At 36.6% G+C, this 21,299-nt stretch overlaps 1 long non-coding RNA gene across 2 annotated transcripts in view; it reads left to right on the forward strand.

Moving 5' to 3' along the window:
• Nucleotides 1–10,535: 10,535 nt before the first annotated feature.
• Nucleotides 10,536–21,299, forward strand: part of LOC149133461 (uncharacterized) — a 58,594-nt gene continuing 47,830 nt past the window's right edge. For both annotated transcript variants that reach the window (XR_016243284.1, XR_016243283.1), the window contains exon 1: nucleotides 10,536–10,676. This is a non-coding gene — a long non-coding RNA (uncharacterized LOC149133461). The remainder of the gene's footprint in view (nucleotides 10,677–21,299) is intronic.

Below are 21,299 nucleotides of genomic sequence, written 5' to 3' on the forward strand. Positions count from 1 at the left end.
CCCACAATTACCTCTATGGCTAGGAAGACCCCTATAGAGAGATGGAGTGGATGGACCAGAGCCATACGGACCCCCACTAATATCCACCAGGTAAAGAAAATGATCGCACATGCACTAGGAGCTAGTATAAAGGTCACCCTAAAAGGCCACACCTTTAAATTTAACAACAAATTATACGCCCAGGACGAGGGGGCAGCCATCGGGGTTAGTATCGCCGGTGATGTGGCCAATCTTTTCATGGTATGGTGGGACAGAAGGCTTAAGGAACGCCTGACACAGAACTCCATACTCGTGAATGTGTACTCTCGATATGTCGATGATATCAACTTAGTGGTAAAGACACCCCCACAAGAGAGTACCCCTGAAATAGAAATAGAAACTAAGACTATGGAGAGCATCCAGCGAATAGCTAACTCCATCCACCAGAGTATTAGAGTTACGATAGACTACCCTACTAAACACCCTAACCATAGATTACCTGTATTAGATACTGAACTCTGGCTAGAAACTAAGAACAATAAAACCAGAATCCTCCATTCACACTATACAAAACCTATGGCCTCCAAGTACCTGACCCACCGGAACTCGGCTATTGCGGACAATGCCAAATTCAACATATTGATGGCAGACCTCGTCAGAGTAATGCGAAATGTCTCCTGCATGTGCGACCCTACAGAATTAAAGAGACATATACAACATTTCGTCCACCGCATGCAGTTCTCGGGTTACAGCCATAAAGAAAGGATCAGGGTTTACAAAGGAGCTATGAAGAAGTTTGAAACAATCAAACGCAACGATAGGAATGGGATTTGCCCACTCTATAGGAGCAAATCATGGAACACCATAGAAAGAACTAAGAAGAAAATAGGGAAGGCAAGCTCATGGTACAATAGCCACAAGTACCAAAGCGTCATGTTCGTCGACACCACCCCTAGAGGCGAACTGGCGTACCGCTTTAGAAGGGCCCTAGACAAACTTAAGCTAAGAATTAAGGTTGTTGAAAGGCCAGGCAACCCTATCAAATCCCTTATCAGTAGAACATACCCTTTCAGTAGAACCCCCTGCACTGATAGGAACTGTATCGTATGTAGATTTAGCCCACAAACGAACTGCAAAACCAGAAATGTGGTCTATAGTATAAGATGTACAGAGGGACGATGCAGAAATAAGACAACGACATATGTAGGCGAAACAGCAAGGAGTATAGGGGAGCGGGCAAACGAACATTGGAGGGAACTTAAGGAAGGGAAGAACTCATCAGTTCTGTACCAGCACGCTGAGCAAGAACATAGAGGCTCAATCAACAACATAGAAATTAAAATCTTATCTACACATAGCAGTGATGCAGCACTTAGACAAATTACTGAAGCTACACACATAATAGAAGGGAAACCTAGCCTGAATAGGAAACTAGAATGGAACACTAACATACGCCACTAACAAACCACAGCATGTGACAACATGTTACCCATAAAACAATAATAGGAACAAAGTATAATACAATACATAGATAAACAAATGGAATTAAATACTACATACGTTAACAAAATTTAATTAAACACATTAAAAAAAAAAAACACACACACACACACACACACACACACACACACACACACACACATGAACATATAAATAAATAAAAACTAATACAAATGAACACGTATTAACAGAGAATATAGGTGATACAGACACTCCCCATACACACATGCACTTACAAAAGACACAGACACATTGAAGGACACGCATGCGTAGACACATACAATAGGAATACAAAATACAAAATGGCTGATAGTTAGCAAGGTGAGACACACATAAGAAAGAAGGAAACAAAGGACCACTGATGAGGTCACAGAAGTGTGACGAAAGAACTCTGGCCGAAATAAGATTAAGATTAAGATTAATGTAATATAAAGCTGAAAAAAAAAAAAAAAAAATTAACACCAAATATACAGTGCGTGTGTTTTTATTGGCTAAACTGGCAATATGACCATCCCCAAGTACAACAACATCTGTTTCAACACACGATTTCACATAAAAAATCTTGCAAAACAAATATATATATATATATATTATAAGAAACTATGATCACATAGGGAGAGTTTTTTGCACATGCCTGGATTGCGGTGACTTATGTACGCGCGCGTGTTTGTGTGTATATGTATGAGTGTGTGTGTGCGTAGGTATGTGTATGTGTGTTTGTATTAGATAATATGCATATATAGAACAAGGGAATTTTTTGAAGTAGGGAAGGAATAAACAATACATGAATTTAGAAGGAAGTAATGGCTGAAAAATGAGTAGAAAGATGAAATGAAACAACAACAATCAGCAAGTGTGTACAATGAAAATAAATACGTGGAATGAAAACAATTGGAAGAGAAGCAAGCTTTTATGAAAGAAGTAAGAGCATTAATAGAAAGAGGAGGGAAATAATTATAAACTCTTACAAAAATCTCAAGGGCTAATAACATTGCAGGTATAGTGCAAAAAGGTATTTGGAGTGTGCTATTATAGGATCAGAAGTGGAGACATAAATGGGTGACAGGGGAATAATTGCGAAGAGATCTGGAGGGATTAAAAGTGAAAAATAGAGTAGGGTAGCAAGTGAGGAAGTGGGAAAGTGAAATTAGGACAAATATTAGACAAGGGGTGAAAAACGAAAAAGATTGAAGGCGAGGGGGCAGGAGTGAGGAGAGACGCAGAGAAGCATAGAATTGGATATGTATCTATTGTATAGTAATTAAATATGTAACGATGCCAATTGTTGGTGTAAATAGCATCAAATATATGTTAATGAATACACAGCTCGAGCATCAGGAATGCAATTCAATACGTCCATCTAAAAGTGCAAATGCAAACATCCATATATATGTATGTATACATAGGTGTACACACACACACACACACACACACACACACACACACACACACACACACACATATATATATATATATATATGTATATATATGCATGTGTGTGTATATGTATGCATGTATATGTATATAAAGAGAGAGCAAGAAACTCAAAGCTCCGTACAACTGATACATACATAAATGTACGCGTGCGTTCATTTATTGATCTGCGGGTGAGATATTATTTATTTATTTATACTGGGACACGGATGGGAAAAATAGAGAAAAATACAGGATAATGAAGAAAGAAAGGTATTTGATGGATATAAGAAACTACACCCACACCCACACCCACATACTCACACAAACATATACATATATATATATATATATATATATATATATATATATATATATATATATATATATTTATTTATTTATATATATATATTTATTTATATATATATATATATATATATATGTGTGTGTATGTATATATATATATATATATATATATATATATATATATAGAGAGAGAGAGAGAGAGAGAGGGGGGAGAGGGGGAGACTTGTGAATAGAATGGTGTAATTAGGAATTTTCATAATTTCTTTTCCATTCAGTTTCATGTTTAATCAAATCAACTCGAACACCATTACAAATGGTTTCACCTAAGAACAAATCATTGTGCATAGATTGATTATGTTCTTTTCAGTTCTACATTTATTCCGAAACCACTTACATTCGCTTCATATACATTTTTAATTCACTTTGTATTGGACGATTCAAATTTGTTGAATCTGGCATATAACCACTCATCTTCACCACCACCACCACCGCAAGAACAAACGGTGAAAATTCTATGTGGTTATTCCATCTGCAAGGAATAGCAGGCAAATTACAATTAAATCTTACTACACACTACTGTTTTAATATAAAAATGTCATGGTGAATATTATGACCCTTATACACAAATGACAGAATAGGGATGGCTGTAACATTTTTGTTTATACATTTGCTCGATTAGCGATGATTAGGAGTTAACTAGAACAAATACAAAAGAGTATTCATTAACGCATTTGTTTGGAATTGTTGCGAAACATCTCTCAAATCACACCTTACACTTCTTAAAAAATGAAATGGATATTGGACAAAGAGGGTAATGACAGGTAATGTCTGCCCAATCAATTCTGACCTTCGGCTAAGCTATAACTGCAACTATAGCCGACACGTCAGTACTTGATAGTGACACTTGCGGTTAGTTATTGAAACTTCATGCCGACATATAGACATTAGCTCATATCTTCAATCTGTATCGTCCACGCGATCAGTCGACCTGTTATAAATGACAGTCACATTTCAAATCATTTCCTTCTCTGTTTTGCCTAATGATGAACACATTGCATAATGCTAAGACGAAGTAAAAATTAATATAATAAAATAAAATGGTCTCGGCTGCATGTATTTGACCATGGATCTATCAGCTCAATCAAAGATGATTTGGGGTTAAACAACTACTGCAACAACCATTTTAAAATTAGTAGAAATTTATATTCGATCGAATGAAATATCACAGAACCGTTCTTTTGATACTATGAAAATATTCACATCTTGCGTAATATGAAGATAAAAGATGAAATACAATTTAATATACAATTTAATATACAAAGCAATACAAAGTTATATCAGACGTAAGTAATAATATGCGATGACCTATTGAGGCATTAACCAGAGTTCAACGTTCAAATAAAAAATTAAACAGAAATGAGTGACATTATATACCCTCAGTTACTTCGCCTCTATATCAATTATATATTACATTTATAAATACTACATCGAGAATGACAAGAGCAACTTTAATGGCTAATTTAGATAGTTTGATTAGTTAAATTTTCTTTGAAATATCCTATAATTCTGAGGAGATATGTGTGACATCGTTACGATTTGCGATAAGGTAAAATGAGAAAGCGCAGAAAGTATAAAATGTCGAATGCCAACGATAAGTTATATATCAAGACTTGGAATGATGCTAACACCACTCTGTTCAAGGAAGCATGAAAGGCTAGTTACAATAACTACTGGACTAAAGCAGATCTGGCTCTTGTCTAGGTTTCTTTTAAATTTCTGTTTGGTGACATTCTTCAAAATAATTATTATTGTTGTCGTTTATGGTCAGTGAGAATAGAAAGTATCAAGATGGCTTACATGTCAGTGAATATCTATTTCGATGAAATAGAGAACAAAGCCTAGTCAACCTAGAACCATGTCTCAACAGTGCATTTGCAATTTATGAAGATGGCTACTTTGTGACTGAATATATATACTTCAAGGCATTTGCCAAGTTAGAAGCAGAGATCAGCATCGAAATGACAAATTGATTTACCAGCAACACGCAGGTTTACTGCACAAAGCTGGGGGCAGTGTCTAACTTCAAATATCCCGTAGGCTATACAGCATATCCATAAGTTCTGACAAAAGCATATAGTAATATATATTATAGATAGATAGATAGATAGATAGACAGACAGACGGACAGACGGACAGACAGACAGACAGACAGACAGACAGACAGAAAGAAAGATAGATAGATAGATAGATGCAGACTTAAACGCACACATACATACATACATACATACATACGTATACATAAATATACTTTCACTTCACGTACTGGTTAACTGAAAGCGTTAACGTTAACGAAATGGAACTAATAAGAATTCATAATAATAATAATAATAATAATAATAATAATAATAATAATAATAACCCTTTCTATCAAATAATAATAATAATAACCCTTTCTATCAAATAATAATAATAATAACCCTTTCTACCAAAGCCTGAATTTTCGGGGAGAGGTTTAGTCGATTATATCGATGCCAGCGCTCAACTGATACTTATTTTGTCGACGACGATAGGATGAAACCCAAAGTCGATTTTGGCGGAATTTGAACTCAGAACGTAAAGATGGGCGAAATGTCGCTATGCATTTTTCCCGAGCGCTAACGTTTCTGCAAGCTTGCCGCCTTAATAACAACAACAACAACGACAGTAACAACAACAACAATAATAATTATAATTATCCTTTCTACTACAGGCACAAGGCCTGAAATTGTGGGGAAGGTGGGGCTAGTCGATTACACCGACTCCAGTGCGTAAGTGGTACTTATTTCATCGACTCTGAGAAGATGAAAGCAAAGTCGACCTCGGCGGAATTTGAACGCAGAACGTAAGGACGGACAAAATACAGCTAAGCATTTTCCCCGGCGTCCTAGCTATTCTTCCTGCTGGCCGCTTTAATTATTGTAATAATAATGCTTTATACTATAGGCACAAGGCCTGAATTTCAGGGGAGGGGACAAGTCGATTACATCGAGTCCAGTATTTCACAGGTGTTTAATTTATCGACCCGAAAGGATGAAAGGCACAGTTGACCTCGGCAGAATTTGAACTCAATCCTTTCTACTAACGCCTTTGTTATAACAATAATAATAATAACAACCACTCAGAGAAACTGAACATATTCTTTTCTACTCTAGGTACTAGGCCCAAAATTTTGGGGGAGGAGGGGCCAGTCGATTAGATCGATCCCAGTACGCCACTAGTGCTTACTTTCTCGACCCCGAAAGGATGAAAGGCAAAGTCGACCTCGGCGGAATTTGAACTCAGAACGTAGTGGCAGGCGAAATAGCACAGCATATCGCCCGGCGTGCTAACGATTCTGCCAGCTCACCACCTTAGTTATAACAATAATGATAACAACCACCCAGTGAAACTGAACATATTAAATCACAAATATGGAAAAAGATATTGCTCTTTATGACTGCAATACTGCACCGAGAAATATCTAACAAATGGAAGTCCCTGGAAAACATAGAATCCTTAACTACTGGCTGAATATCTCTCTCTGAGTCTCATGAGAGATTGACTGCCTGTACAATAGTATTATGGACGACTCCAGGAAAATCCCTTCCTGACTAGTAAATGGAGTAACTTCCTCCTCACCACCAAAAAAAAACAAAAAACAAAGTGATGGCACTTCTAATCGGCAAAAAACAAAAAGAACTACCGACCAATTACATAACTTACAACCATGTATAAAATGCTAACATCCATTATTAGTAAATATACATATAAGTTCCTGATAGACAACAAGATATTCCCCAAATGAACAAAACGGTTATAAACATGGATTTTAATCAATAAAGTTATTCTAGAGAGCTGCCACAAACGATACAAACGTCTTTCTATTGCCTGGATTGATAACGAAAATGTTTTCCCTATAGCTATACTGAGAAATGATTGGAAATCTGTGTAAAATTTATCCGGCTATTGGAAATTTTCGCTCAGATAATATGAAGCACTAGAAGACAACTAATTATTTTACTATTTTATGTCCATACACCTATTGTATATAAATTGTGGGCATCTTTGCGTTTGGGCTTCTCCCCCATCCCATCATTTGGCAAACGGTGTTGGTTTGTTTGAGGAGCCGTAACTTAACAATTTGATAAAAAAACGAAAGAGAACTATAAACTTAATAACAAATAAGGAATGGAGGTCATTTTACTCAACTAAACTCTTGAATGCAGTGCCCCAGCATGACCACAATCCTTTGACTAAAAAGATAAATAGAGTAAAACGATATTAAATTAAGCATAACCATGTTGAATTCCTTCTAAGTAACACCAAGGGTACGGTTAGTAATATATATTTTCACTGCTTATTTCTTTCGGAGATTTCAATTTTATCTATGAAATTCCTAGAATATTCAACTTGTACATTTTTTTCCTAATTTTAAATCTTCAAAGATGCAATAGAATATATTAATTCCTAAATTCTGTTGAAAATATAATATGTAGCTTCTCACGACTGACTTACAATTAATCTACATTGTTTTCTTTCAATAATCGTTGATTTAGAAACAATATCGGCATAATTTCCGCCATCTGAAATGAAGCAAAACGTCTCAGAATTGACGAGCCAATGAGAAAGCCTCTTCCTAGTTGCTAGACTCTGCTACAAATAATTGTCATATCTAACTCATATGATATCGTACTATCTTAAAGGAAACGATCTACTGCATCGTATAGTCGTAGACGTGCAGTCTCCTACACAGAAAAAAAATTGATTGACAAAGCAAACGCTGGAATTTTTTTGGAACTAAACAACAAAAACAGCAGCTCAGAACTGCATTATCAAAAGTATTTTCTCTTATCTTCACTTCTATATCTTATAGCAAAGGCAATTAGCTGGCAGAGACGTCAGCACGTCTGGCAAAATACTGAGCGGTATTCCTACTGTTTTTTTTTATGTGCTGAGTTCAAATCCACGCCTTTCATCCCTTCAGGGCCGATTAAATACAGTATTAGGTAAGTAATGAAGTCGATGTAATCTGTAATCAACTTGTCCTGTCCCCACAAAATTGCTGGCCTTGATCCGCACATGTGACCGACGTTCTGTTTAGTGGAACGTAGCGATCTCAATTACTTGTATACCAAAGAAGCCGATCAGTTGGCTTTGTGAGGCCTCGGGCTCAAGAAAAAATATAGAAACAAATATCTTACAGCTAAAGGGCATCAATATTTATCCTTAAGCAATAGAAGTCCAAATACAATTTTATCATTATGTCGTGAATTTGGGATCCCACCGTTTCAAAATTTGCTAAGAACAGAAACATTACTTGTATAGGTGTGGATGTGTGGTAAGAAGCTTGCTTCCCAACCACATGGTTCCGGATTCAGTCCCACTGCGTGGAACTTTGGGCAGGTGTCTTCCGCTATAGCCTCAAGCCGACAAAAGCGTTGTGAGTGGATTTGGTAGCCGGAAACTGAAAGAAGCCTGTCGTATGTGTGTGTGTTGTGTCCGTGTTTGTCTCCCTATCACAGCTTGACAACTAGTGTTCGTATGTTTATGTCCCTATAATCAGATAGAATAAGTACTAGGCTTATAGTAAAAATAAATCCTGAGGTCAAGGTGTTCAACTCAAACCCTTCAAGGCGATGCTCCAGCATGGCTACAGTCAAATAATGGAAACAAGTAAAAGAATTCTCGTCATGTCTTGTCAATCGTCATCTGTGGGTTTCTAAGTAAATAATTATGTTTATTCTTTCACAAGTTTCAGTCATTGGGCAGCAGCCATAATGGGGCATGCCTCGCATTGAAGGGTTTGGGAGTCAGACAAATCGACCCCAGTATTTATTGTTTTTTTAAGACAGTTACTTATTCTAAAGCCCCTTTTAGAATTGCTAAGTTACGAGAACGTAAACGAAATAACACCTGTTGTCAAGTGGTGGACAGCGTGCGGCAAACACAGATGCAAGGACAACACACATACATATGTGTGTGTGTGTGTGTGTGTGTGTGTGTGTGTGTGTGTGTGTGTGTGTGTGTGTATCTTCATATATGTATGTTTTCGTTCGGTTTCCTTGTATGTCTCCACTGTCCTGCTTTTGTTCCTAACTTTGACCCTCCATAAATCCAAAATTTTATGTCCCAAGGCATTAGTGGACCCAAGTTAATTTTCCCAGTGAGCTGCCTAACGGGATTGAACAACGAACCATGTTGCTGCAAATGGGACTTCTTAACCACACATCCAAGCCTATGTAATAATAAGCTATGCATATTTTTGTTGTTTTTACATAATTCAGCTGGTCTCATCCAAACACTTTCTACCATATGCACAAGGCCTGAAATATTAGGGGAGGGACTAAATCGATTATCTTTGCATCAGTGTTCAACTGGCACTTATTTTATCGAATCAGAAAGAATGAAAAGCAAAGCCAACCTCGGCCGAGTTTGAGCTCAGAGCGTTAAGCCAGAAGAAATGCCGCTAAGCATTTAATCCGGAATGGTAACGATTCTGTTAGTCCTCCACATTAGGGTGTCACAGAATAATCCCTTCTACCACAGGTACAAGGCCTGAAATTTGAGGGGAGGGAGTGAGTCGATTACATCGACCCAGTGTTCGACTGGTACTCATTTTATCGACCCCGAAAAGATGAAAATCCAGTTCGACCTCGCCGGAATTTGAACTCAGAACGTAAAGACGGACGAAATGTCGCTAAGCATTTTGCCCGACGTGCTAAAAATTTTGCCAGCTCGCCGCCTTGGGGTGTCACTTAATAATGGGACGTATTCTATTTGTAATTTCGAAGATCCAGAGTACTCAGCAAAATAAACGTGTTCTTCTCTATTGTAGTTACGTTTTAAATGTGTCCCCATTATTACGAGACATCCTGTATGTATGTATATATGTATACACACACACACATATATACATACAGACAGACAGATAGATAGATAGATAGATAGATAGATAGATAGATAGATAGATAGATATATTGACGATGAATAAAGGATGCAATATAATTTTGGAAAGCGATTTGCTTTACGGTAACTGACTATTTCAATACAAATCAATCGACATACAGTCTCCGCCATTTTCAAGGAACTAATAGAAAAGTTTCCAATAGACTTAATTACTTATTCAGTGTTGTACATTGTATCCTACATATCGTTACACAAGGTTTGAAACAGAGGGAGAGAAAGAGAGGGAGAGAGGCAGGGAAAGAGTGACAGAAATTGTAAGAGAGAGAGATAGAGAGAGAGTATGAAGTTTACAAAGGCCTTTCATTTTATTTTAAGCAAATCCCTCGTGTTGGTTGTACGTCATATATCAAACAGCCAAGTAGACGTCAACATACGGTAAAAGCTTTGAATGCAACCAACGCCATGATCGGATGTGTCCGTTGCTCTTCGTTGAGTTTGCAATGTCTATTGCGTATCGATTAATGCCACGTTGTCCGTGAAGTGATAACTATCAAGTAAATACATTTATATATTTATTTATGTAAATATTTCATTTGATAAATATTAATATACACGCACATCTAACAAAATACATTTTTTTACATATTGGCACTTGGTAAATATTTGAATATGTACACACATGCACACAAACACATGCACCTCCTTAAACATACATCTCAAAACATACATACATACACATATACAAACTTACATACATACATACATACGCATATACATACATACATATATACATACATACATACATATATACATACGCACGCACGACTTAGCTTCTTTTTCTCTCTCCTTTTTTCTCCTCTCTTTTCCCTTCAACTAATTATGTCAAAGCGCTACAATTACATCCCCTCTACCTCACGTCATGGACGCTTCTCTTTCTCTCTTTGTCTCTCTCCTTCTGTTTTTCTAATTACGTGAAAGCGTTACCAACGGGCTAAGTAACCGAATGACAAGCAGAATTATTATAAGAAGCACGGAGAGGAAGAGCTAACGACAAAGCTATTAGCCGGTCACTCGAACGGCAAATCTCACTTAGCAGCCATATTCTCCTCAAACTGCATCCTACTGCTTTCTATACATATGAATATCACTGGCATCCTGTCGGTTACGAGGTGATCCGATCAACTGAACAACCCGCTGCTCGTGAAATTAGCATGCAAGTGACTGAGTACTCCACAGACACAAGTGGCCTTAACGCAGTTCTCGCGGAAATTCAGCATGACAGAGAATGTGACAAGTTTGGCTCTTTGAATTACAGGTGCCACTTATTTTTGGCAACTTTTGACGGGAGCAACGTGAAATAAAATAACTTGCTCAAGGATACGAAACGCGCTGCCTGAAATCCGAGCTTACAATTGTGAGCCAAGTAACCCCTAACCACTAAGCCACACGCTATGGTGGTTAGGCTATCCGGTCTTGTGTCAGATTTCCGGCGGCACGTTTTGACCTTGAGCTGGTCAAAAATGAGTTGTAAATCAAAAGACCAGCCTTGTCATATATTGTGTCACGTTGAATCTACTTAAAAACTACGTTAAGGGTACGCGTGTTTGTGGAGTACTCAGCCACTTACATGTTAATTTCACGAGCAGAATCGGATCAACTGGAGCGCTCCTCGTCGCAATCGACGGAATGCCAGTTTATAAAAGCTTTTGTTTTCTTATCAAACACAGCTTGGCCATAAATGCCATGGCTGTATATCAAGAGAAATTATTGTGAATTATTGAATGTAACCAGGCAGATAAGCTCTCGTCTATCTTTTATCTTGCTTCAATCATGGGACTGCGGCGATGCTGGAGCACCGCTTTGAAGAGTTTAGTTGAACAAATCTGCATCAATACATTTCCTTTAATAAAAGAACGGTTTTTATTCTGTCAGTCTCCGTTGTTAAACGCAAACATACAGAGATAGATCCACACACACACATATACACAGACATACACAAACACACACAGACATACACACACACACACACACACACACGCACAGATACATGTGTGTGTGTGTATGTGTGTGTGTGTGTGTGTGTGGGTGGGTGTGGGTGTGTGTGTGTGTGCGTACATGTGTGCGTACATGTGTGGTCTGTCTGTATTCTCAGTGGGGCGGTATCATTCAAAAGCTACAATTCGAGGAAGTGCATTGTGTCCAGCGATGTATAACATTTGTTAGTCTGTTGTATACAATGATACAAGTAACACAAAAGGGTACACACACACACACACACACACACACACGAGGACACATACGCACAACGGTCATTTACACAGTTTGTGTCTCCAAAATCCACTCATAAACCATTAGTCGTCCCAGAGCTATAGTTAAAGACACTTGCCAAAGGCGCTGCGTAGGGGATTGAACTCGAAATCTTAACCATACGGCCACGCTATTCGAAAATAAGAAAAAAATCTTTTTAAATAATCGCTTTAGTCTTGGTACTTGAAGAGTTCGAAACCGCGATGTCATCAACGTTACGGCGCCTCATAGTAAAACCAGAAGTATTGTTGACATGGAAACCTTGGATTGAACACGTGACCAATACGTTTGAGTTTTAATTTCTACTTCAACGAAAATAGCGTTTTTATTTTATTAAACAGTTTCTAATGTGTGTCGAAATTAGCAGATTACTGCGTAGTGTTATTTTCATACAATAGCTAGGCAGTGGCGGATACTTCTCCAAGAATATATACATGTATATATGTGCGCATGCGTGTGTATGTGTATGTGCGCATGCGTGTGTATGTGTATGTGTGTGCACATAGAAACGCGTGTGCATATACATATGCGTATGCCCCTCTCTCTCTCTCTTTCTCACTCCACATATATATATGTGTGTGTGTATGTGTGTGTGTATTTGTATGTATGATATATGTATGTATTTTGATATATATACATGTGTGTGTGTATACATATATATACATATATACATGTATATATACATATGCATTTTTCTGTCGTTCTCTCTCCCCCCCTCTCTCTCTCTCTCTCTCCATATATATATATATATATATATATATATATATATATATATATATATATATATGTATGTATATATATATATGTGTGTGTGTGTGTATGTGTGCGTTTGAAACAATTATATATGTATATGTACAAATATGTGTGTACATACACACATACACATACACACACACATTTATTCTATCTACGTGTGTGTGCGTGTGTTTCTTCATAGCTCTCTCTCACTCTTCTCTCTTTGTACACACACACATGTATGTATATATATATATATATATATATATATATATATAGAGAGAGAGAGAGAGAGAGAGAGAGAGGGGTAGATAAATAGATAGATAGATACATACATACATACACACATACATACATACATACATACATACATACATACATACATACATACATACATACATACATGCATGCCTACATACATACGTATATATATATATATATATATATATATAAGCACAGTAAGAGACAGACAGACAGCAGCAAATAGCGAGAGATAAAAATTACAAACATAGTTACATACATACGTACGTACGTAAACACACGCGCACACACACACACACACGCACACACACACACTTGAATATAGAAACAGAAACTGAAATTGGAAATTGATAAATTATTCTGCTCATTAAACAATTTTGATACCATTTCTACTACACAGTCAGTCAATGTAGGAATCAATAATTTATCTAGCTTTATCGATTAGATATCAACTCAGATTTCTTCGATAATCGTATCTCTATATATATATCTCTTGCCAAGAACGAAGTGTGATGTAGGAAATTCTCGCTTTTTATTCAGTATCAAAACCTTCCTGTTTGACCTTCTATATTCAATTGGTTTTATTATAGTTTGGTTTTCCCTTATTAACTTGTCAATAATTAATTTATCATCTGTCTTCTGCGAGGGATGGGAGCATCGTTGTGTTGTTGTTGTTTTTTTTTTTTTGCTTAACCCTAAGTTGGCCTTAATTGAGCAGCTGGGTGTGGTTTGAATGAGATTGCTAATGCTATCAGGCCTTAGGTATGACATAGAGGTGATCCTCGTTGGGTCGTACTTTATATACATAGTATGTTCATCCGTCGGAGTGACGGGGAATATCCAAGATAGTCCCTAATTGAGCAGCTGGGTTAGATTTGAATGAGATAGCTAGTACCATCGGGCCTAGATGCGACATAGAGCCGTCCCTCATTTGGTCATACATATACATGTGAGGTGGTATCAAAAAGTTCCCTGTTTATTTCTTTGTTCCTTTCTGTCGAAGAGCGTCGGCTCGAAACGTAAAAAACTTTCTCATTTCCCAAGCGTCAAACTAATACATCTGTTTGTTGTTTACGCACCCGTCATCGTCTTTTGCATTTTTTTTTTTTGTAAATTCTCATTTTATATATATATATATATATATATATATATATATATATATATATATATATATATATATATATATATATATATATGTATATAAGAATTTAAGGAATGGAGAAAACGCATGTTATAATTGCATACTTTATTCCTACATATGTTTCAAAGGATTACAACCTGTGTGATCCATAGGGATCTTTGATATTAAAATTGTAACCTTCTCATCAGGGAAAGCATGGGAATCATCTTAAACGTAAGACATTATGACCGCGTTTTCTCCATTCCTTAAATTCTTAAATATACTCAAATACCCAAAATTTCAAGGAGTTCCTGCCTTAAAAACAGGAACTAAACCACAGTTATTTTGTGTTCTTTGCTACATTGGTTTCTATTAACGCATTTATTCTATCAGAAGAATTTTTATTCATTAAGATAGAAGAAATACACATAATTATATATATATATATATATATATATATATATGTACTAGGGGGTATGAAAAGTTTCTGGCTTTAAAGGTGTCGCGAAAGGCCTGGCTTGAGGCCCAAACATCAGTTTTTTTTTTTAAGGACTGCTGCAATAAATGTGTGAATCTGAGAGGGGAATATGTTGAATATAATCATAATTAAATGATCCGCTTGTAATTTTTTTTTTACCTAAAGCCAGGAACTTTTCTGCATCTCCTCGTATGTGTGTATGTTTATATATATATGTGTGTGTGTGTGTGTGTGTGTGTGTGTGTGTGTGTGTGTGTGTGTGTGTGTGTATGCGTGCGTGTCTCTGTATGTATCCCTCACCACTGACAACAAATGCTAGTTTGTTTACGTATCTGTAACTTAATGGCTCAGTAAAAGACCCTGATAGAATAAGTACCAAACTTTAAAACAAAAAGTAAAGGGATCGATTTCAAGGCAGTGCTTCAAGTAAAAGAATAAGTTAAAAACAAACCTGCTCCCCAACTTGAACGAGTACAAATCGAAAGGGTCAGATACAAAATTTAGTTGACTGTAACATTCAAAAAAAGGGTTAATATTTTTTCACCAACTCAACGATTGAACTGCTATCTCAAGCAGATAAAGCAACCACATAGACGCTTCCTATTGGCTTGTATTTTTGTTTTCAAGATTTAGTGCGGAAAGAAAGGGTTGTGCATACAACCCTTGCGGGTTTCCTGAGATAAGTCGCAGACGATATTGCTGATGTTCAGACTCTCAAATGTACTGTCAAATCCTTCTGATTTTCTACTGCTACTACCATAACCTCTGTTTGTGGGAATTAACTAGTCCCATGCCTCTTCCAATTGGACCCTCACGAGCTACTTACCTCAATGCCGTGCCCTCCTCTGTCCAATACCACCAGTCCTAACCCTAACTCTTACCGCTACTACCATTCCTTGTTCCTCAAAAGACGACCTTCTGGAACTTCTTACCTCGATTATCAACACATTAATGCGAACGCTAACGGCATCAATGTCGCCGATCTCGAAAACAGTGCGAGTAAACATCAAGGGGTCATCTGCAAGGAAAACTGTACCCGGGTAGGAAATTTCATAGGGGTTGACATCCGGTGGGTGGGGGGCGGAGAGTAGAGGGATTGAATGGATGGATATAGTGGTTAGTGCAAAGTAAAGATGGGGAGACACAGGACGAAAGGAGTAAGGATAAGAGATGGGTGAGTGGGGTGGGCTTACGTGAAGAGGAATGCGACTACATAACATTAATTCAAATGGATAGTAGTAGTAGGAGGAGGAGGAGGAGGAGACGGAAGTGGAAGATGGGACGGAAGTGGAAGAGGGGACGGAAGTGGAAGAGAAGATTAGGAAAATTTAGGAGCGGAACGATGAGAAAGTAGGAAGAAGCAGAAGCAGAAGAAGAAGAAGAAGAAGAAGAAGAAGAAGAAGAAGAAGAAGAAGAAGAAGAAGAAGAAGAAGAGCACTGAGAAAATATGTAGATGGCCTAGGGGTTGAAGTGTATTCGTTAGAGAATCTTTGGCAAACAATCATATAGATTTCTGTTTTGATGTTTGTACAGCAACAGTACCGCCGCCCCAGATAGGAGGAGGGGGGGAGTTATTCATTATTCCTTTGTGAGTTCAATTGAGTTTATTGTGCTTTGTTTGTTGTTGAAGAGGGAAAGATGGCGAAGGAGAGAGAGAGAGAGAGAGGGGGGGATGGAGATTATTTTAGGGTGGGAGACAAAGAAGGGAGTCGGGTCGATCACGTGGTTTGAATTTGCAAATTTGTGCGGCAGCTTCTGAGTATTTGTGTGTGTGCGTGTGTGCGTTTGTGTGTGTATATATATACATACATACATACATACATACATACACATATATATATATATATATAGAGAGAGAGAGAGAGAGAGATATATATATATATATAAACGCATTCATTGTCACCCTCTCGCCCTCTCTTTCAATATTGATTATATAACACACACCCACACACACAGAAGGGAAGAGAAATAATTGATAGATTTGTATGCATACATATATTGTGCTTGTTTGTATTGGTGTATAAAAATGTATATGTATATGTATATGTATATGTATGTACATATATGTGTGTACTTATGTATGTATTTCTAAGTATATGTAAATATATACAATATTTAACTAGAACACAGCGTAAAACAGAATACCTGAAACATTTATAATGAATAAAATTTATGGAGTAATTTATTCTTATTTGAAAGGGTTAGCTGTTAACTTTGAAGAGAGTGTAAAAACATTTTACTGCTTTTGATATTCATGCATACTTACATGCATACATATATACACACATATATGTATGTATATACGTATTATTTATGAATATGCATATATACTATAAACATGTATGCACATGTGCATATGTGTATATATATACATATACATACATATATACATATATGTGTATATATATATATATAAAGTCAATAAAAGAAAATGGAGAAGAAAATATATAATAGATGCCTGGTTCATTTTATTTGTATCACAATGGAAAAGTAATACAAATTAAAAGAGATACCAATAAGAATAAGTAAAAGAACCGCATCAACAAAACAACCGAAAAAATATCCCCAAACATTCCTACATATGTTTCAATCTGACAGTATGTTTGAATCATCAATATTGTAACTTTTATATATGTAATAAACGATATATTGCTGAATATCTTCAGGAAAAAGTAAGTATATTTTCTGGTCTTGAATTACGAAATAACTTATTTGAGGACTATGTTTAGGAATTTTCAAATGCAAACAAACAACTTATTAGAACGTTGAGTTCATGTGCTTAGAAAATGATCGTTTAAAATGTTGCTAATATTGAACGTGGAATTGCCGCTAAAACATCAAATTCATTTGAAAGATATATCCGTAATTACATTTACATATATTTATAAAAGTTTATGTGAGGGATATGGTAGAGAGACAAATGTAAATTATCACGAGGGTTGCAATATACAAAGAATGAAATTGAGAAATGTTAATAAAGATGGGATGAATAGTTTGTTTATCTTTATACTACGTTAATTTTTTTTATTGATACTACAGAGAAATATCCGACTTCTGACACTTGCCTTACAATCTTATTCTAAAAGTAAACAATCGCATCAAAATTTCAAAGCTACGAGATAAGGCATATGTTCAAATCAATGTGAATAAATATGCAGTATATTTAACAGAATAATCTCAAGTGCATCATTTCTCTATTAAACGTCATGTAATTTCAATAGCTTCTTTTCTCAGATTACTGCTCTCTGGAACTCATTACCATTGTTTTGCTTCACCTGGACTATGATATTCAGCCTTTAAGCTTTCTATCGATTAACATAACTTGAATTTGTAGGACTTTCTCTTCTGCCTTTGTAGTTCCTTACGCCAAAGTGGCCCCCAAGCCTTGTTTGGCACAAAATCATAATTAGAAAAATGGACTGAAATTTTCAAAATATTTAGTCAGGTTCTCTTCTATTTTAAGTCATTAACTTTGTCTTGTAGGCTTTTACCGTTTAGATAAGAAGCCAAATAACTAATGTGAAAATATGTAATAGAGCAGATGATCTGACTCCGGTGAGATTTGAACACAAATTAGATGGACCTAGATATTTTAGAGTATTGAGGTCAATACGCCACCGATTGAAGGAAATCACCGCCCTCACCAAAAAGAGCTTCTAATGCTAACAATAATGATAACGCTTTTCTCTGATTGGCACGAACCCACAAATTTGTAGCAAAGAGATTGGAAGGAGGCTGACAATTGGACTGGGCCCAAAACATGCATGGTGCTTATTTTATCAATATTACACGAGAGATGAAAGACGGTAGTAGTAGTAGTAGTAGTAGTAGTAGTAGTAGTAGTAGTAGTAGTAGTAGTAGTAGTAGTAGTAGTAGTAGTAGTGAATTCTCCCTGGAATCAATATCAAAAATGTTTTTGGGACACCTCTAATGTTGGTTACTTTGCTGATATTCCAAACTAGATTCTTATCTTCGTGTTATTCGTCAACAATCGATGGCGGTGTTGGCCATTGTTCAGCCGATATTTAAAGCAATTTACTGCAAATATTGACGCAGAATTATTGACTAGGTTCTATCCGTAAATGTAAAACTCCAGAAAAAGAGATGAAGGAGGGTCTTGTCTTTACTTATTTATTTATCTATTTATTTATTTATTTATTTTGATTCACAATTGCACGAATAGCGAAAATACTAAAGACCTACGAATTGACATCAATTTGGCAAAGAATTCTGAAGATGATTGTTGAATTATTGCACTGCAGCAAAATGATTGATCTTTATGCAGAGTACACAGAGATTCCAGAGGGGATAAAGAGGTCGTTTCTTGAGATGTTTATGGTTACTTCAAAATAAAGGACTAGTAATAATTATTCTTTCTACAATAGGCACAAGGCCTGAAATTTGGGGGAGAGCGTTAGTCGTTTACGCCAACACCTCTGCTCATCTGGTATTTATTTTATCAATCCCGAAAGAAATGAAAGGCACAGTCGAACTCGGTGAAATTTCGAACTCAGAAAGCAAGGACAGTCGAAATGCCGCTAAGCATTTTGCCCGGCCTTCTAACGATTATGCCAGCTCACTGTTTTAATAATGATAATAATAGTAATAATAATCCTTTCTACTAAAGGTACAATTTTGTGAGAAGGGACTAGTCGATTACATCGGCCCCAGTGTTTCACTGGTTTTTAATTTATCCACCCCGAAAGGATAAAATGCAAAGTCGACCTCGGCGAAATTCGAACTCACAAAGTAGCGACGGGCGAAATACTGCTAAACCATTCTACCAGTTTACCACCTTACAGTCGCATTAATAATCGTTTCTGCTGTAGGTACAAGGCCTGAAATTTTGGAGAAAGGGGTGTACGATTACATCGACCCCAGTGCTTGAATGCTACTTATTTTATCGACTCCGATTTGATGAAAGGCAAAATCGACCTCAGCAGAATTTGATCTTTGAACGTAAAGACGAACGAAATACCGCTAAGCATTTTTCGTGGCGCGGTAACGATTCTGTCAGCCTACCGCCTTCTGTCGCGTTAATAATGAAAAGAATATATTATCTTGAAGGGTAACACTAGAAAAACGAGTTGGTCGTGTTTGTAATGCCTTTGATCACATAATGGGGTTTCGGACGCTGGAAAAATGAGATATGAGTTTGAATTGTATGACTGGTTAAAATAATGTCTTTGTTTCGGTATAAGATTATGTTTGAAAAATTCACCGACAATAAGCCTCTAACAGCTATCTACCGGTGACTATTCACCGACCAAAACTTTAATGATTAAACAAGAGCATTCTCTTAAGAGATGAAAACATCAGGACGCTGCTGGGAAAATAAAATGGCTTGTTAGCTCAACGATTCATTATATATATTTAACTGTAATTCGTCTGCATTTACGTTCTGATTTCAAATTCCGCCGAGGTTGACTTTGACTTTCATTCTTTCGAGATCAATAAATTAAGTCCTAGCTGAGCACTAGGGTAATCGACTTACCCCTCCCCCTAAATTGCTGGCCATGTGCCAAAATTTGAAACCACTTATATTAACATATTAAAGAGACTTAACTTACACATTCTCATTTTAGAACACTCTATTTGATATATCAATTTTCATTTTCATTTTTTTTTAAATATGGTATTAATTAAAATTTGCTATTGATGAATATGTTGATCGGATAACTACTTGTAAATGGAACTGGTAATCGATTAATTATCGCAGAATTGTTGTCAGCGAATTTTCTTGTAGATTAAAAGGAAGGGATGGTTGTTTGGATAGAGAAAACAACGCAACATACTTTTATCAATGAGAAATTCGAATATGATAAAAATGGTTTCTGATTTAGGGACCAAGACCAGCAGTTTTGAGAAGGAGAGGATTAGCTGATACTACTTGACTAGTACTTTATGTTTATCGGCTCTGGTAGACTGAAAAGCAAGCCTGACATCGGTAGAATTTGAACTCAGAATGTAAAGAGCGAGCAGAAGTATTACAAAGTATTTATTCCGACGCTCTAATGATACTGCCAGATCGTCGCTAATCGTTCCCCGGACAATATTTCTTTATCTAGGTATAAGGCGGCAAATTCTTTTCTCCTCTAAGCACAAAGTCCGAAATTTTGGGGAAGGGGGTCAGTCGATTAGATCTACCCCAGTACGCAGCTGGTACTTAATTTATCGACCCCGAAAGGATGAAAAGCAAAGTCGACCTCAGCAGAATTTGAACTCAGAACGTAAAGACAGACGAAATATCGCTAAGCATTTCGCCCGGCGTGCTAA

This window comes from Octopus bimaculoides, chromosome 10 (assembly GCF_046866305.1).
Source record: "Octopus bimaculoides isolate indiv1 chromosome 10, ASM4686630v1, whole genome shotgun sequence".
Lineage (NCBI taxonomy): Eukaryota > Metazoa > Mollusca > Cephalopoda > Octopoda > Octopodidae > Octopus > Octopus bimaculoides.